This window comes from Lissotriton helveticus, chromosome 11, assembly GCF_964261635.1.
Source record: "Lissotriton helveticus chromosome 11, aLisHel1.1, whole genome shotgun sequence".
Classification (NCBI taxonomy): domain Eukaryota; kingdom Metazoa; phylum Chordata; class Amphibia; order Caudata; family Salamandridae; genus Lissotriton; species Lissotriton helveticus.
This window is the reverse complement of record NC_136072.1, coordinates 1006147430-1006165670: the sequence shown is the minus strand read 5'-3', so window position 1 is coordinate 1006165670 and position 18241 is coordinate 1006147430. Positions and strand designations below refer to the sequence as shown.

General features: G+C 46.3%; 1 protein-coding gene across 1 annotated transcript in view; it reads left to right on the top strand.

Annotated features, from left to right (window-relative positions):
• The window catches only part of USP30 (ubiquitin specific peptidase 30), a 394500-nt gene that overhangs the window by 372080 nt on the left and 4179 nt on the right, over positions 1 to 18241 (top strand). The window lies entirely within an intron of this gene.

The following is an 18241-nucleotide window of genomic DNA, read 5'->3' as shown; positions in this document are numbered from 1 at the left end:
TACTCATTCTCCCCATTGTTATTTATCGGTCTTTTGGTTTTTTGGTCCATGAGGTATTCACTGCCTGCAAACAACGTAGAATAGAAATATTCTGTCTAGTCTTTGCACCTAGTGATAAGATAGGCAGTGATGACTTTTTTAGTCCCTCGTTACGAGCCGTCATGTCTGTCTTCTCCCCACTGATAAATACCCTGTTTAGCCCGGACCGGGTGTTAGAGGTGGACCATATAGCTCCACTAGAAGGCACCCCTAATAAGGACATGTTCATAAACTATGGGTTAGTCACCATAGCTTATAATAAATTATGGCACAGGTATACCGAAGAGAGTCAAGACAAACAGTGGCCACTGGCAGGATCCTTTGACCTTGATAAAATAGAAACGTTAGAAATAGCCCTTCGAAATAATAAGACAACGCCAATTATGCTCGACAGTCTCGGTATGTGGCGCAGAGAGGCTACGAAACGACAGAGAAAAGACGAGGACAAACCAAGTAGAGAAATATACCGACAGGACAACCCCAGGACACCGCTACCCACAACTTATCCCCCGACACTATGCAAAGGACGACCAGACTTAGGGTCAGACCAATGCGCTTTTTGTAGGTATGTCGGACACTGGAAAGCCCAATGCCCGACTCTACTGAGCGTGAGTAAAGGCAAAGGGCCGACAAGAACGACAGTACGAGAAAAGGCGCGAGACAAAGAAGAACCCGACTTACATAGACAGACCAGACAGAACTACCACGTTTGATTATGCCCGATGGCACAGATTTCGCCAGGAAAATCTCAGCGGCATGCTCAAGTTCTCCTAGGTCGGGCAATGTCAAGACGGGAACCCAGCCTCGTTTAAAATTCACAGACGGAAAGAGATAATTATGACCAATAACTGTTTTTATATTTGTCTTGGGTCTTTGTATGTCGTACTTGTACTGTCCCCCGTCTGAGTTTGTGTGTATGTAATGTACAAATCTGCGTCATCCCTCTACACGTGTTTCCGTGTTACTCGACCTCTGTTAGCAGAAACTTAGCATAAAAGCAACCTGGAAAGAAAGAAATGGTAAAACAAAATCCGTAGACCATTGATGAACTTGAACTTTTAATTTAACACAACAAACAAGGAATAATAACGATAAACTGTAGAAAATGAAAGTCAAACAGAACATTCGCCCCCCCCCCCATTCTGGAACCTTCCAAAGTAGGGCAGGGTTACGGCTACGCCCAACCAACGGCAACCCATATAAGGCGAGCCCGGCCGCCAACTCTTGGTCAGGAAATCTTAACGTATGGGGGAGCCGGAGGAGAGGCAGGAGCCCGCAGCCTGGGCATTTGCAGGTAGTCCCGCCACATGTCTCCTTGGCCGGCCGCAACGGGCCTGGAAAGACTAAGGTAGTCCCGCCACATGTCCAGAGGAGAACGAGGCACCTCTTCCTTTTCTCTTCCGTCACAGCCGCAGCAGTCCTGGACGGCGGGATGTCCTGCACGTACCTCCACAACAATTTGTCCAAGTTGGGCTGGGAGGGAGAGGCGACGCGGACGAGCCTCTCCCACCTCCACCGATAGGAGGTTTCCCAGCCCCCGGCCCGACGCCGAACACCCCCAGTCAGGCGATGGTGCCAATACTTGCGCAGCACCGAACGTACAATGGTGGCACCCCAGTACTTGCGCAGCACCGAACGTACAATGGTGGCACTTGGGGAACACCGGATGTGGAGAGACCTTCATGCGGGGCGATGAAAAGGAGCGGCATGGAGTGCACCGGGAGAAGGAGTGTTGCAGGGTTTCTGTACTCACACAGAACTGTGCACAGAGGAGTGGAACCTCGGCAAATTAGGATGTCCCAAAACTTACCTTAGCAACCAACTCACCCCTTACCGAGCTAGCTACAGTGTCTCATTGGACATATCAAACACCCAATGTTTAGACAAACCAGAACATGAACTTACAGTACCTCAGGGTACGTGGGACTCATGAACACTCTTTCGTTATATTATCATTACAAACCAGAACATGGAGTAAAGAAGACACATGTGCATTTGAAATGTTTATTTACTAATGCCGTCTTCTCAGGCGCAGTATCTTTGATAATACAAGTATACTTATTATCAGTAGCAAAATTATCAGCATAGTTACTAAGACATAAAAAGCGAATGGTGACAGCATGTTAACATGCTGTAATGAATAAGAGTTAACAACACTTATATCTCACCCTCCCTAACACATATATTATATTATTATCTAAGAAGGTCTCTTTGGGTTGTTTTAGGGCGGGCCCATACCTTAGTGTCCTAGCATGAAGGAATCACATCAGCATACACCAGCTCTCTCTGCATGTGCACCGCATCAAGTGTGTTAACAATTCTCGTGCAAAGCAATATCAATCCCGCCTCAAGCCCAAGTTGGCAAAGGCTGCACTTGTGTTATGACTATGAAGGCGTGGAGATCAGACCTCATAACAATTCCATATCGTGTTGCTTCTGAAACTTCAGCACTCTCCGTGCAGACATGTTTTATTAAACAAAGCAGATATCAGAGCAATAACATATTATTCTCACATTCACCACGGCAAACTACTAGGTTGAAAGCTAAGTCAACAAATGAGGGTCGTGTGCAGAAGTTGCAAGAAAGGAAAAATGGCGTTTAAATCTCAAACGTACCTATGCTAACTTAACACGATATAGGGATATATAGGAGTTATACAACACCCCCCCATGATCCGAGAACGGACTAAATAAGGTAACAGAAGTGCCATCACATGAGAGCAGAATCCATTTATAAACGAGCATGAATATAAAAATTAATTCTAAAAAAAATAGCCCACAAATATACTGTGGCTCAAGCCAATAGGCAAGCAAAAAATAAAATCTCTTGACCAAAAGTCAATAAAATCAAGGAAATGCTATCAATCAGCATGTCAATTTGAGGCAGTGTCTATGATAAGACCGTATATGAAAAGTAAGCTGCAACAGCCTCAAGGAGGAAGTCACTGTCCTCATCCGAAAACAGTTCAGCCATCCAGTTTAAAAGATGAAAGGAACATACGTGATCTTCCAGCACCGGATCCTCTATAACCATCAGAGGACAGCTCGGTGGGTTTTCAAGAAAACTTTGTTCCAAGAAATTTTGCGCTGCCGACAACACATCCCAGGGACCCATTAGTCCATGTGCCACCGCCAAGGCCATAATCCTTTCGTCAGAACAAACCAACTCGTGAGCAATGATAGGACTCATCAGTTGATCAAAATCGACGTCAGAAGATGCTGGTCCGCAGAGACACAAATCAATGGCCCAAAGGAAATCACAGGTCAGACAGCGAAATACAGGCTGGACACAGGTGAAATAGGAGAACCGAAAAGATAATCCAAACGCCGTGCTTAGAGTCGCTAACGGCAGTGTGCCATAGTAATCAAGCATGCGGTCGCGAAACCGCGTCAGTAGTAGCTGTGCGTGGTCTTGCACAGGAAGGGCATCCATATTTAAAAAGGCAGAAAACCACCAATGCGCCAGCCGCTAATGCAAGCAAAAACGGGAACCCTCCAAACAAGGATGAAAAAATAGAATGGAAGAAAGCAGGGATGACTCCAAAAATCTTCTCAAAGGAAGTCACGAGACCACCGCTAACAACTTTAAAAAAATGTGCTAGGCCCGTTGTGGAGGATGCGTTAAAGATTGAACGGACCATGGCTCCGAAATGCAAGGGCAAATCAGTGTTTAAAAGAGCCTGGACCTCCGTGCGGGTGTTAGCAATGTGAAGCACGAAAGTTTCACGGGCCGAGCTCAAGGCCACCTCTTTCTGGGACAATAGAGCTCTTATTCTAGCCATGCCGCTGAATTCTGCTCCCAAGGTCGGTATCTGTGGCCAAATGGAAGACTCCCTATGTTCACGTGTGGGAGGATAAAGAACATTTCTGCAGCAAATAACTCGCTCACTAACCGTTACTATGAAAGCTATACCTTTAATTAAACCACAGCAGTTTTCATTATTGAGCATTAAATAACTACCATTCTCTAACAATTTAAACGTGGGGATGATAGCAGGAACTGGCGTGCCCTGTAAAACGCAAGCCATATTCGGTCTGTCCCTGTTACATGAACCGTGTAACTGTATGTGTCTACACATTAAAGAATGATCTGGCGTCTCAGTACACTCATCCCCTGTTAGATAAACTTCTTGTTCATCCTTGAAACATCTGTATGTGTATGGGAGTGACCAGACCTCATGAAGAAAACCGCTACCTAAGGGTTCAAAACGACCTATTGGCACATATTTCATACAATTTGAAAACTTATATAAAGCAAAAGGCAGCGTTATTAAACCGTGGATAAGCCACGTAGCAGCAGTGGTCTCTGCCACAGAAAAAGGTAAAGATTCCAATCTTTCAATATGGAGCATAGAAAAGGAAGCATCACGCATTGAAAGCAAGCGTTGTTTGTCTGTCAAATTAAATGGTGCAAATAAAGAGGAAACGTTCATGTATCCCCAGGGAACTTTACCCATTTTTAGAGTCTGTAGTGTCCATGCAAACTGCATGATTGAACGTAATTGATTTTGACCATGGTATAATACAGACACTTCGTCATGCACAATATCAACAACAGACGACACAATATTATCTAATGTGTAAATTCTAGAGGAAAGCACGTTAATGCTATTGTCAACCACTGCAAGCACTTTCTCAAGATTTGCCTGATCAATAGCCCTAAGGCGTGAAGCAGCCTCAATCTGTGAGAGTTTCCAAATTTCATTGTAAACACCATATAACCAGCGTTTCGACCTGCCACTAGCTGGGCCCTTAATGAAATCATTCAAATCCACGTCTGCATTCAGTTTGGAAAGGTGATACTTAACCGCAGGTAAAGTTGAATGTTTCAGCCAAGCTTGACACAACTTGCCCACAGAGTAAGAGGTGACAGTATGACTCAAATCAAAACGGGGATCAGATCTAACAGTCTTAAAACCGTCAGTTATATTTAAAAATCTTTTTTGGCAAGAATCAGCACTACGGTGCCAAAGCAGCCAACCCTTGGGATTCATACTGGAAATGTTAAAGGAGGAATTCAGAAGCAGAGCCTGTATTTCTCTAATGGACAATTCAGTAAAATTACTCCAATTCTCATATTCCTCCAACTCCGGGAAAGACGGGGTGTTTAACCTTTTAGATGTAGCCAATCCAAAGCATGTGGTCTGGGAAATGGTTTCATTTAAAAACCACATATGATTTGGGATGAGACATGCACGGTGCAAAGCCTCAGTGCCTTGTACCTGCCAGGCCCTTGAGCCCCAAACTGATTTAAGGTCTATGGTATCCTTCCATAACTCATACCCTCCAGTAACTAATTGATCCAGGAAGGCCTTTGAATATAACAATTTTGTATTTGTAAGTCGAACCTTGGACAGTGGCTGTTTGTGAAATTTAAAATAAAAGGACTCGGGATTGGACTGATTAAAGTCAGTGAAATAAGTATACTTTTTAAGAAACGTTTCTGAACTCCCTTGTGTAGGTGCTGGGCAATGTTCCCACTGAGTAAAATTAACCGCATCCCTTCGGGAAGATGTCTTGTGTAAGAAGTGATTGCCATAATGTTGGTAACAGAACAATTCACCATAATTAGCAGATTCTAAATATAAATCCTCAGCATCAAAAGCAGCATAATATTTCAAATCAGAAAACAAACTTTCCACAGCATTAACATCCCAATCATCAGAACGAATGTTTTGTTTCACCACATCCCCCATATTAACTCTTAGTACGTTAGGGACATTAACGACTTCCGTTGGGCCATGAATCTGAAAACGAACTGCATCCCACGCGATTCCATCCAGAACAGGCCACGCTGTGATGTTAACCAAAGTCAAGTCTCTTTTTAATCTATGTGTAGAATGTGAAGAGGAAAGTGGGGCCAAAGTTCCATTTAAATGAGTAATGCAAGTTCTCTCCTCGACATAGTGTCCATTCATAATCCGAAAAAAATAAAACACAAAACCAATTGACATAAAAAGGTAAACTGAAAAAAGGACCAGCCAAATGTATATCCAAGGAGGTATCAAAAAATGTTTTTTAAACAGGCTAGCATATAACGCAATTATAGAGGGTTTTTTCGAGGCAAGGGAAGCAGAGTCAAATGAAAATCTGGATTCCGTGGCTAAACGAGCTTGCAGGTCAGGCATGGATAAATCAGTGGGGTATGTATAGTCTGTCTCATCAAGGTTAGTTCCTGGCAAAGTATTCAATAATGGAGTGGAAACAGCAGGTAATTCGATGGCCACCTCAGGTTCATTATTATAAGCAGTGGGCATAATTGAATTTCTCACAATGGAAGGACAGGAAACAGCCGGTGTCATGCTAAGAAGAATCGGCCACTCTGTGTATCTTGACATTGTCAATAGAAATAAACCTGTTTTCCTTACGACCTGGAAGTGGTGGTAAAATGACAGTTCTTGTGCCCTTCACTCCAAGCACTGGGACCGGAGCTCGATAGGAGGGACCAAACTCTTTCTTGTTGTCGATCTTCTCTCGAACCAGTTCTCCAACTTGGGGTAGCCAGCCAACTACCGGGATCTGCAACGCATCATCCGATGTGGAGGGCAAATGTTCCTTTGCAAGAGTGTCTCTCGTCTTTTGTAGATTCTGTAAAACATTGTAATGTTCATCTGCGTCAAAGCAAGTGGCGCGAACCACCGAGTCTAGACCGTCAAGGTCAGGGACGAACATCTTGATGCCAAAGAGCATTTCGTATGGGGTCCGCCCACCCAGAGACCTTCTAGGGAGATTATTAAGAGCACGCTGCACGCCATAGAGGTGGGCCAGCCAGTTTCTGCCAGTGCCTATAACTCGGGCTGTCAAAGATTGCTTTAAATCACGGTTCATTCGTTCAACTACACTATTACCCTCGGGTCTGTAGGGTGACGAAAACTTGACTTGGACCCCCATCGAAGTCATGGCATCCTTATACGCCTTAGAGGCGAAAGCTGGACCCTGATCCGAATGGAAGGTACCACAGGCAAAAATCCCTATAAAGATACGCAAATCTCTGATGACAGTCCGGGAATCAGCGCTGCGATGTGGCCATAACCACACAAAGCGTGTGCATGAGTCAACTGCTACTAAGATGTATTTATACGCAGTATCAGATGAAAATGGACCGCAGTGATCTAAATAAACACAGCCTAGTGGTTTATTAGAAATGTACAACTGAGTCTGAGGCGGACGCGTAGCAGTTGAAGGTTTAATCTGCTGGCATATGTCACAAAGAAGGACATAATCACGCGTCTGTTTGTACAGTCCCCGCCACCAGAAACGTTGTTGTAGTTGTGTTACAGTGGCTGAGACGCCCGCATGCGCAGACGCCACACCTTCATGAGCCGCTGTAATCAAGTCTGTTCTGCGATCAGAGTTGGGAATCAGCCGTTCCCCAACATCAGGAATTGTCACAAAAGGAACCTTTTCGGGACTTAAGTGGTATTTATACTTCGAAGGGAATCCCGAAGGATGTTTACTTCCCTTCTCAGAGGCAGCAATCGCTGCCAAGATGTCGCTATCAATCTTGGTTTTCGACCTAGTAACTGCTGCAACTAAGTATGTAGATACTGCTGATTTCGCTGCCTCATCAGCAAGCGAGTTGCCAACAGCGTGAACTCCCACGCGCTGATGACCGAGAGTATGAATCACATAAACGAGTGGCAACATAGCCTTAAGCTCTGCCACTCGAACCCAGATCATTTTATGTTTTATTGTGCTACCCTTGGAATCATGAAAATCATTTTGAATCCAAAAGAACAAGTTTTCATTGTAAGACTGGACACAGTAGTAAGAATCACTTACAATTAGAGTAGTAACACTTGGATCTGCGTACTCCAAAGCAAGTAAGAGAGCACGAAGCTCTGCCAATTGTGCGGTGCAATCGCCCAGGGGCAACGTGTGTACCTCCCTGGAAAGGAACTCATCATTCAACATAGCACCGACCACAATGGCGCAAGCGGAAACGTAGGCATGTTTAGAGCCATGCGCAACCTGCGCCGACCCATCAGTGTAAATGATGCAATGGAAGTCCTCCAAAGGTCGCATCGCCAGAGGAGCAGGGTGAACGAATTCATACTGCAAGAACTCCTGCGACCGTAAGGAAGCGTCAAAAATAAACATGACATCCGAGGATGACAATGACGCAGCCCACTGAATCCACCGAGGGTGCAAAGCTTTTGAATTTGGTACACTGGCTTTCGTGACTGCCTCCAAATGAGGACAGGGTGTTACCACTAGCATGCGTTTCCCCTGTGACAGAGCTCGTTCCTTTAGAATAGCCATCTGTACAGCAGTTAAAACCTTTTCTATGGTGGGAAACCGCATCTCAGCCGAGGTGTACAAGTGTGACTTGTAAGCAATAGGTACTGTGTCACCTTCATTAAAAGTGAGGTAAGTGAAACCCACCGTCCCAGGAATTATTCTTATGACCAGGTTGGTGTGGTTATCACGAGTCAGTAAATATTTAGAAGCGAGCAGATCAGCCTGCAAGGATTGCAAAATGGCTGAATGCTCAGGCAGCCAGCATGATTTTGAGAAAGTTGGTTGTATCAAAGCATACAAAGGCTTGATACGCTGGGCATATTCCGGAATGTAAGTTCTGCCGAAATTCAAAAAGCCCAGTAAGGATTGTAATTTTTTCAGAGTTGTTGGTGCGCGCAATTGTGCGCACTTCTCCAAGAAGTGAGGAGCCAAACCTCTACCTTCATTGTTGAGCTCATAGCCCAAAAACAACACTGTGTGTTCAGCAATGTGCGATTTTGCAAAGTTGAATTTGTAACCCATGTCTGCGAAGTTGCAAACAAGAGAATTTACACGACACAGATGCTCCCAAATATCGTCGTCTGTGAGATATATGTCATCCACATACGAAAAAGCATCAGGGTCGAGTGCCTCCAGAATAGAGACAATTCGAGCGGTAAATACACCAGGACTATTCTTGTAGCCCATTGGAAGACGCCGGAATTGCTTTTGGACTCCAGCGCTTGTAAAACTGGTCCATTGGGAGCTAAAGCTGTCCAATCTGTGGGCATAAAAACCATTGGATATGTCAAGCGTTGTCTTGAAACGCTTACGCACGAGACTATCCACTAGGGCAGAGCCGTGGGTATTCTGTACTGCACAGTTACGGCAATGCGAGTTCAAATGCCGGTAATCCAAAACCAAACGATATGATCCGTCAGGTTTATTCACAGTAAAAAGGGGATTATTCATCGGTGACACACACGTTTCAATAACTCCTTGATATTCCAATTGTTCAAGGATTTCCGCGACGGAAGATTTTGCTTCACGCCGAATGGGATATTGAGGTTGAGGCTGCGGCTGAGACCGCAACGGAATTTCGTGGCAAGGCGACAATTTATCCCAACCACATTGGTTACGGTACAGAGCCGGCGCGAGAGCCCGAGCCCACTCTTCTGCAAAATGCTGCGCATGCTCTTTCGAGACAGTGTTCGCGAAACTGGGTAGGATTACCTCCTCCCCTCGCGGCGCCGCGAGCACAAAAGGTGGGGGCCAGTCAGCCTCCGAAAGTAAAATATCATATGTAGAAGACAGATTCTCCCAAAATACACCTTTAACGGTACGCTGTATGTCACCTTCAATTAACAGGACAATTTCATATAGTCTTTCAGGGGGAGCAAGTCTTGTATCCGCTGTTTCTATCACAACGTAGACTTCAGTCGCTGTCACCCTCAGTAGTGGACGCAGCGCCTCTCTGACTATGGTTATCTCCGCCGCGCTGTCCAGCAAGGTCAGAGCCCACGTCAGATTCCGAAGCCGCGTTCTCACTATCTGTGGCATATCGATGCGCTGTTAAGGCTGCGACTTTCTTTTTCGCAAACTGCGGACGCCGAGGCGTAGAATCCTCCTGCTTCACTGCGCCGTCCGTCTGGCGGGACTGACCACGTCCTTGTTGGCCACCACGTCCACGTCCACCCCCTCCTCCTCCACCGGTCTTCGGGGCCGATGTGTCCTGAAAGGAACGAGGAGAGCGTTGATCAGAACCCTGAAAACGATCAGGCGATTTAATCATCGCGCGGTCGCGCAAATCATAAACTTTTTCGGGTGGCGCAGGAGCCAGTATTGCAGGAAAAGTACCCTGAGTCTGCGTTGTCTGCTTCCCCTGTGTCTGTTTTTTAGGCCAATTCTGTTTTTTGGACTTGGGCTGGACATCTGTCACTGCAGATGGTCCCTGTGGTTGTTTTTTCTCCTTCACTGGAAAATATTTTAGACCTCTACTTGTGCGGCCAATTGTTTTATAAGCGGCCACCACAATCTTTGCTAACTGGCGGGGTTTGTCGGCATCGGGCAGAGCAGCCAAAGCATTCGACACCTGAAAGTTAACTGCATCTCCTTTAACATTGGAGAGAATGAGATCACTTACAATCTCAAAAGAACCACACAGGCGCATACCCAATTCAACCGCTGCCTCTGGACCGTGATCATTCTGAACACGTCTAACGATTTCAGGCAGGGCAGTCATAGACGGGGTGCCGAAACACCTTGTATAAACTGCCGCAAATGTTTTTCCCCAGCTGTCACAGTCAGCAAGTTCAGGAGTAATATCCTTCGGTAGAGTAATCGTTAACATTCTATGTTTATCAGCAGGAGTGGAATTCGGAAAAACCGCTTCCAGTTGATCAAACTTCTCTGCTAGCCAGAATGGGAAGTCATCGTTGTCAACTGGACGCGCACCAAAAACCGAATTTACCATCACTGGATTGAGACGCATTCCGCCTCGTTCCAGGGGAGCGGCCGCACCCCCCTGGGGACCACCAGGAAGATGTCGACCGATGTATTGCACTAAAGCACGAATCACGGAAATGGAAACTACATGCAGCCTGCGAATTTCTGCCAGGGTGCAAGCTCCGTGATTCGGGTGCGGGGTAAAGCCACCCAACGCAGGCCAATTAGTACCTGGAATTGAGAGTGGGCCTAACCTCGCAGGGGACATAGAGTGGGGGAGGGCGCCATCAAACCAAACTCGATGCTGCCAATGATCAATAGGTATTTCCAATGCCCTGTACGGCGTATATTCAGCCGGGACATCCGAGGCGGTGTAGGAGTGGAACAAACCAGAATTAGCGTCCACAGCCGGAAACGTAACCCAAGAGTAAAACAACTCGTAAGGAAACGCCGGATCTGCACATACCACGAAAATCACAGCCATCCCATCTACTGGGACTTGGTACGTCTGAAGATGGTTGCGTACCGCTACGCGACTATGCTGCGCAATAGCCACCGCTGCCGCCATTACAGTATTGGAAATAAAAAAACACAAAGAATACTTTGTAGCACAACTGGGTAGTAATTCAAAGAAACCGTTTAAGAAAGAATCAAGCTTGAATAAAGACCTACTTCAAAAAATAGGTAGGTTTCACCGACACCCCGTTTTCCGGAAACGGACGTGAAGGGGTTAAGGCATGAACGATAAACTACTCGAGTGTCATGATATAAGACCACCGAAACCGTTGGGCGCCATGTTGCAGGGTTTCTGTACTCACACAGAACTGTGCACAGAGGAGTGGAACCTCGGCAAATTAGGATGTCCCAAAACTTACCTTAGCAACCAACTCACCCCTTACCGAGCTAGCTACAGTGTCTCATTGGACATATCAAACACCCAATGTTTAGACAAACCAGAACATGAACTTACAGTACCTCAGGGTACGTGGGACTCATGAACACTCTTTCGTTATATTATCATTACAAACCAGAACATGGAGTAAAGAAGACACATGTGCATTTGAAATGTTTATTTACTAATGCCGTCTTCTCAGGCGCAGTATCTTTGATAATACAAGTATACTTATTATCAGTAGCAAAATTATCAGCATAGTTACTAAGACATAAAAAGCGAATGGTGACAGCATGTTAACATGCTGTAATGAATAAGAGTTAACAACACTTATATCTCACCCTCCCTAACACATATATTATATTATTATCTAAGAAGGTCTCTTTGGGTTGTTTTAGGGCGGGCCCATACCTTAGTGTCCTAGCATGAAGGAATCACATCAGCATACACCAGCTCTCTCTGCATGTGCACCGCATCAAGTGTGTTAACAATTCTCGTGCAAAGCAATATCAATCCCGCCTCAAGCCCAAGTTGGCAAAGGCTGCACTTGTGTTATGACTATGAAGGCGTGGAGATCAGACCTCATAACAATTCCATATCGTGTTGCTTCTGAAACTTCAGCACTCTCCGTGCAGACATGTTTTATTAAACAAAGCAGATATCAGAGCAATAACATATTATTCTCACATTCACCACGGCAAACTACTAGGTTGAAAGCTAAGTCAACAAATGAGGGTCGTGTGCAGAAGTTGCAAGAAAGGAAAAATGGCGTTTAAATCTCAAACGTACCTATGCTAACTTAACACGATATAGGGATATATAGGAGTTATACAACAGGAGACGATGTGAACGAGTCTCCCTCGCCCCCCCCCAGGTGGGGGCACCACAGCTGCACCCCAGCTGAACGTCCCGCTTACACAAAACAGGGACCTCTTCCTTTCACTCCGAAGGATCTCTTCCATTCTTGCAAACTCGACGAGAGTGGCCCCTGTAGGGCCTCAAAATGGCGTCTGGATCCGCTGGAAGGCGGGCCCCGGCCACTAGAGTAACTTTGGCCAGCCATATAACTCGAACATTTGTCCCAGGGAGCACGAGCCCCCATCTCCGACAGCATCTCCGCAGCCTTGAAGATCATACAAAGGTCCCCGGCGGAACCTTCGGCCTTTGCAGGTTTCCGGTAAGGGACGGCTGCCTTGATCGCCAACGAAACAAACATGACATTGCCACACCTTCTGTTAGCGTGAATTCTAGAACTGCCGAAAAGGACTCTGGTCCAAACTGCCAGTAATGGAAACATTTCCCCCTGATGCTGCTTCCGGACTGAGCCGGCCCCGCCCAAAATGGCGCCGGTATCAATCGGAACTTACGAACGCCTCGTGGTGTTCCTTCGCACTAATATAAACTTGATGTTCTGAGATTTTTTTGTGATCCTTTGTACACTTGGCTAGAAAAGACAAGGAGAACTCACTCGACGAACAGTATGAAAGAATCCCCATTACAAATGTTGATTACAAATGTACACTGTATTATATTTTTATAACCGATGTAAACCTCATTTACGACGCACACGTACGGTATGCATATAGGAAATCTGATTACAACTATTGTGATTATGCTTCTGAATTATGAAATTAAATGCCCCCGAACCCCCAGCCAATTAATAGACGTTTTAGTCACTTACAAATGAACGAGTAAAACTTTCCGATGTTTTTATTGCTGCAAGCGAAACCCCCCACTGTATGCACTTTAGCCATTGCCACGACCGGCCAAATACGACCGCACCCTCATAATCCATATGCTGAAATGATTTTGCAAAATAAAGTCTTTGAAACTATGGACGGGTATTGCATGCTTTATTTTTAAAAAAATGTGGGATCGGTGGGAAAGTTTTTTTCTGTGCACCCTACTCTGCTCTCTCTTTAAGGTTAAAGGAAGATGGTTACCCAGCCCTGGAGGACGGATCGGATCAACAACACGACACTCCGCCTTCAAAGTACGCAACTGACCCATGAACTCTCGCGTAGAGGAAGACCTTGACTTCCAAGGATGGGTAAAACGAACGGTGTAAATGAGGGAATGTAAAAGGAGGGAGAAATAAAATAATGTAAATATTATAAAGTACCACGTTCCAAAGTGTCAGGGGCCCAAGAACCGAAGAACCTTAGAACGCCACAGCGTTGAAAGAGGTTTAAGGACCCCGATAGTGAGATACATCCTTTTGACTAGATACCTCGCACTAGGCACCTCTGGTTTCCTTTTTACGTTTCCCCCGCACACGACCTATATGAACACACTACCCCCCCCTCGACTCCAGAAACCATATCCCCAGGGACCCTGCCCCGAGGAGGAAAGACGAGTAAGAGGTAAGTAAAGGACTTATGAATCCATGTATTTGAATGTGCGCGAATGCTGTCTCCCACCCCCCCCCCTTTTTCCCTCCCTCTGCAGGTTACATCAGAGATTACAGCCGAGGTGTGGCGAAGATCCGAAACCTTGCCATGTCTAATGCACGAAACGGACTAGCGCCGCAAGGTGGCGTCTAAGCATGCCTGCAGACTACTCACGTACCGAACAAACCCGAAAAATTAGCACAACCCTGATAAAAAGTGATCACCCTTAGACCAGACCGGACGAATGAACCCATGTCACGTATGATGCGAAACTATGAGGGAATGTGTGTGTGTGACTGAGGCGTCGACCCAACTGGTCGAAGGACCGAGAATGCGAGAAGTGCGACAAAATGGTACCTCCTTTCTTCTTTCCTTCTTCTCAAGGCGCGTCCCCTCTACCCTGTCTAATGCTCAAACTGCATGATTACAAGATCCTAACGCAGACCCGTGAATGCCCTTTACTGTGTAATGCACTAAATAGCCTTTCTTGAATACACTGCCACCCTCTCTGTTGCACGTGTACTATTTAGCCTGCCGTTGCACTCTCACTCTCTCTCTCTCTCTCTCTCTCTCTCTCTCTCTCTCTCTCTCTCTCTCTCTCTCTCTATTTCTGCACTCCCACTCTTCCGAGTGGTTAGCCCCGAAATTGGCAGACTGCCACCCCTAGCACCCCACCTAATTGGCTTCAAATACCGTCAGTATTTGCACAAAAACTTGTCTTTAATACAATCACCCTGAGACCGCGTCGTTACCTCTCCTTTTCCGCTAGAAGTCAATGAACCCAGGTGGGGCCGTAAGGGAAAGGACAGGTAAGACGACAGAGGTTCCCTAATCTGACCCGAAATAAGGGAACTACATGTCAACGGCTCCTATAGTATAAAACAAGGACCTCAGAATACGCGACCCTCCCCTCCCCGAATTGTCGCAATACCCAAGCCAAAAAAAAAAAAAAAAAATGATCACCCCCGTTACCTCCCCTGTATATGTCCCTGGTTGTTTCCCATAAAACCCCTGTCCTTCCTAATTAAGTAAACGGGCTGTAAAAGGTTACGTAGGATCCAGAATGATGTTTTACAAGGTTAACAGATTAGCCCAAGGTAAAGAAATCACCGAAATGAACCCCGTAGTAGTTTAAAAGCAGGATGCATCTATAGAAAGGAGATGTTTTAGTCATGTTCGCCTCTCAGCAAAATACCCGTGTAGTACCATGTTGATGACTCACAGTACCCTTTGTAAATGTAAAACTCTAGAGAACAGCATATCTTCGCCAGGTTCGTCTCACGAAGGTGGGTCACCATCAGATGAACTGTCGTGAACTAATTATGAAGGAAAGTCATAAGTAAATCCAACAGGCCCGTCACCGGTCATTTCATATGCCAGTTGTGAGAACGAGCATTTTCATTCCTTGCCTGGAGCTGGGAGAGAAATAGACTTTTTGATTATCTTCATCTGCAAACTCTCTAAAGACTGTCTTTTCAAACTTGTTTAAGGGTACTGCTGTTGGAGGAGAGAAGGACCGGATGTGGGAGCACGAGACCTGACTGCAGACTAAGGAACACCTGCGACATTAGCCAAGGCGAGACCACGACAGAAAAGAGCTGCAGGACGAGGCACTGTTTTCGACAACATGAGAAGAAAGGGTCGACCTGATGCCCCTGCTCGATGTCCAGAGCCTGTCGACAAGTCCCCGCTCTCTGAATTCGGTCACGCGCTCGCCTGTTTGAAGTCTCTCGTTCCCTTAGTTTGTCCCTAATTTGGCCTTGCTCCATCCCCCTTTTCCTCTGACCTACCCTATGGACTGTTTTTGTACGCTCTTCTTCCATCTGAACTTTCTGACAATCACCTCAAAGGACACAGGGCGAAAAGGACCTTTTTCCGACCAGAAACGCGAGGAGAGGGTCGTGCCCTGCAACGCAGAACTTAGAACAGAGCTGGACCTGTAGCTCCACCGCCGGTGCTCAACAGCGCCAACGAAAGACCACAAAGAACAATGAGAACTCGTAAACTTCGAACATTTGACATCCTCAATCACCGTTTTTTCTATGCCTCATTTCTCTCCCAGCCGCCATTGTATTGATCCTGCTCCAAGCCGAATCTGAAATATGTATTAACCTGCCAGTTCACGTTATGATATGTACTTGCTGCTCACAACAGAACCATTTTTTGTATTACATTCCTATGACTTTCCTGCTGAACAAGTGTATCAAAGTTTATCAAATAGGCCCACCTCCTAAAAACTAGAAATGTTAAAATGTATTGTTTACAACTTTTTTCATCTAGGGTTCCTACCGTTTTCTTTCTCCCATGCCCACCACAGTAGAACCAAGTAGAAAATGAACCAGCAAGATGTCTTGAATATGTTAAAGGGAGGACTGTTGAAAATTAGTACGTTTTGGTGAACATTATCTGCGCCATCTTGCCTCTTCCCCTGATGCCACACTTTTGTCGTGCGCGCCCGCCATTTTAAAGATGCCCCGATCAGAACGAACCCTTTTGCATGCCGCTGGCCCCTGACATAGCCCTTTGCCTTCGCTAAGCCTGCACGCTGACCACCCCCTGCTTGCACCTGCCTTGAGTCATAAACCCCTCTTCGGCGCTGCTCTGCCCCAGGCCTTCATCCTGTTCCCAGCGCGACACCTCCCTGCTTCCCTTTCATGACCTCCGGCCCTTAGATGCAAACCCCCTTTTTCCCCGTGTGCCCGTTTTGTCTTCCCCGTTCCCAGGCCGACACCCAGCTCTGCCGATACCATCTTTGCCCCTCCCCGTACAATAGAAAGCTTCCCCCATCAAAGAATCCCCGGGTTGATCAAAGCCCCCACCCCATGAGATCCGATCAAACCCCCCACATTCCGTGAATCGGCGGATTATCCAGCTGCGCGATGCTCATCACCTGTTGTGACTAGGGTGGGGACTTCAACTGTAAATGTGTGTGGGAACGGGCCCAAAGGGGAGTTCCGAGAATGTCTTTTCCGTACATCAAAGCTTTAACATGTATGTGTAATCTACAATAAAGTCATAAATGTGTGTATAAGAGGCCAGGCCTCAGGAATACAGTTAGAGCACCTCAGAACGATACCTTCTGTCCGTTTCGTTGTGTTCTCCTCCGGAGAGAATAAAAAACCTTGTTTCCTGCTTTCCAGTCTCCAGCGCCTGCCTCTTCATTGATTTAAATAACTAGAGGGTCACAGAGGCAATACCGCCGGGCAAATATCGATTGTCCCCTACCCGGATTGAACTTTTTACAACTCTCTCTCCTCCCCTACCCCCTCGCCTTTCTCTCCTCCCCTAATTGGATTGCTGATTGTTTGATTTAATGTTTATTTGTTGATCTTCTTCTAGTATATTGTTGAACCACATTGTTGCACTTCCTGTCGTCACTCCTATCGTCTCCTACCGCATCCTCCCTCTACTTATGTCTCTCCCTCCCTCCTCTCTCAATGTTTTGAGACTGAACTATTTTGTCTGATGCCCGATGGAGCTACTTGGTTTAGCTATTGGGGAGATGGACCTTGGATTCCCTCCTTGGTCGTCACCTACCCAGTCGGTCTTTAGGCAGACTTCTTTTTGTCTCTCCTTATTGTCTCTTTCCTAGCTCCTATCCTCTCCCCCCTGAATCTCTCCCCTTGCCTGCTACTCTTCCTACCCCCTGTCCTTTGTGCCCTTTGACTAAGCACTCCATCTCCCCTTGTTGGGGAAAGATCCAATATCTATACTCTGGAGTCTCAGCGAACCCGCTGAGTGAGTCCACTGCACCAAGGGAGCCACTCACACTTGAGGTATGGTATGGCACCTTTTGCCAAAGCACTCCCTCTCCCCTTTTTGGGGAAGGATCCAGTATGTAGGCCTTGCAGTCTCAGAGACCTCTCTGAGAGAGTCCACTGCGTAAAGGGAGCCTCTCGCAATAGACTTCCCCTGGGATCACAGCTAACTGGACTTTGGACGTTGCCTTGACTAGTCTACCGGTTTGTGTCCCTGTCACCCTTCCCCTCTTCTCCCCATGCTGTGTCTCTCACCCTCCCCTCCTCTTTCCCACCTTCATTATCTGTCTACTTCCCCTACTCCAACCCCCCCGAATCTCTCACCTTGCCTTCTTTTCCCCTTACGTATGTGTGCTTATTGTTTCTCGACTTTACAAGTAACTATGTTGCCATGCTCTAAGAACTGTGTAACCTTTGTAACGATGTAACCTGTAACTATGATCTGATGCTCATGTAAAGCGCTCTGATACCTCCGGGTCTAGCCAGCGCTATATAAA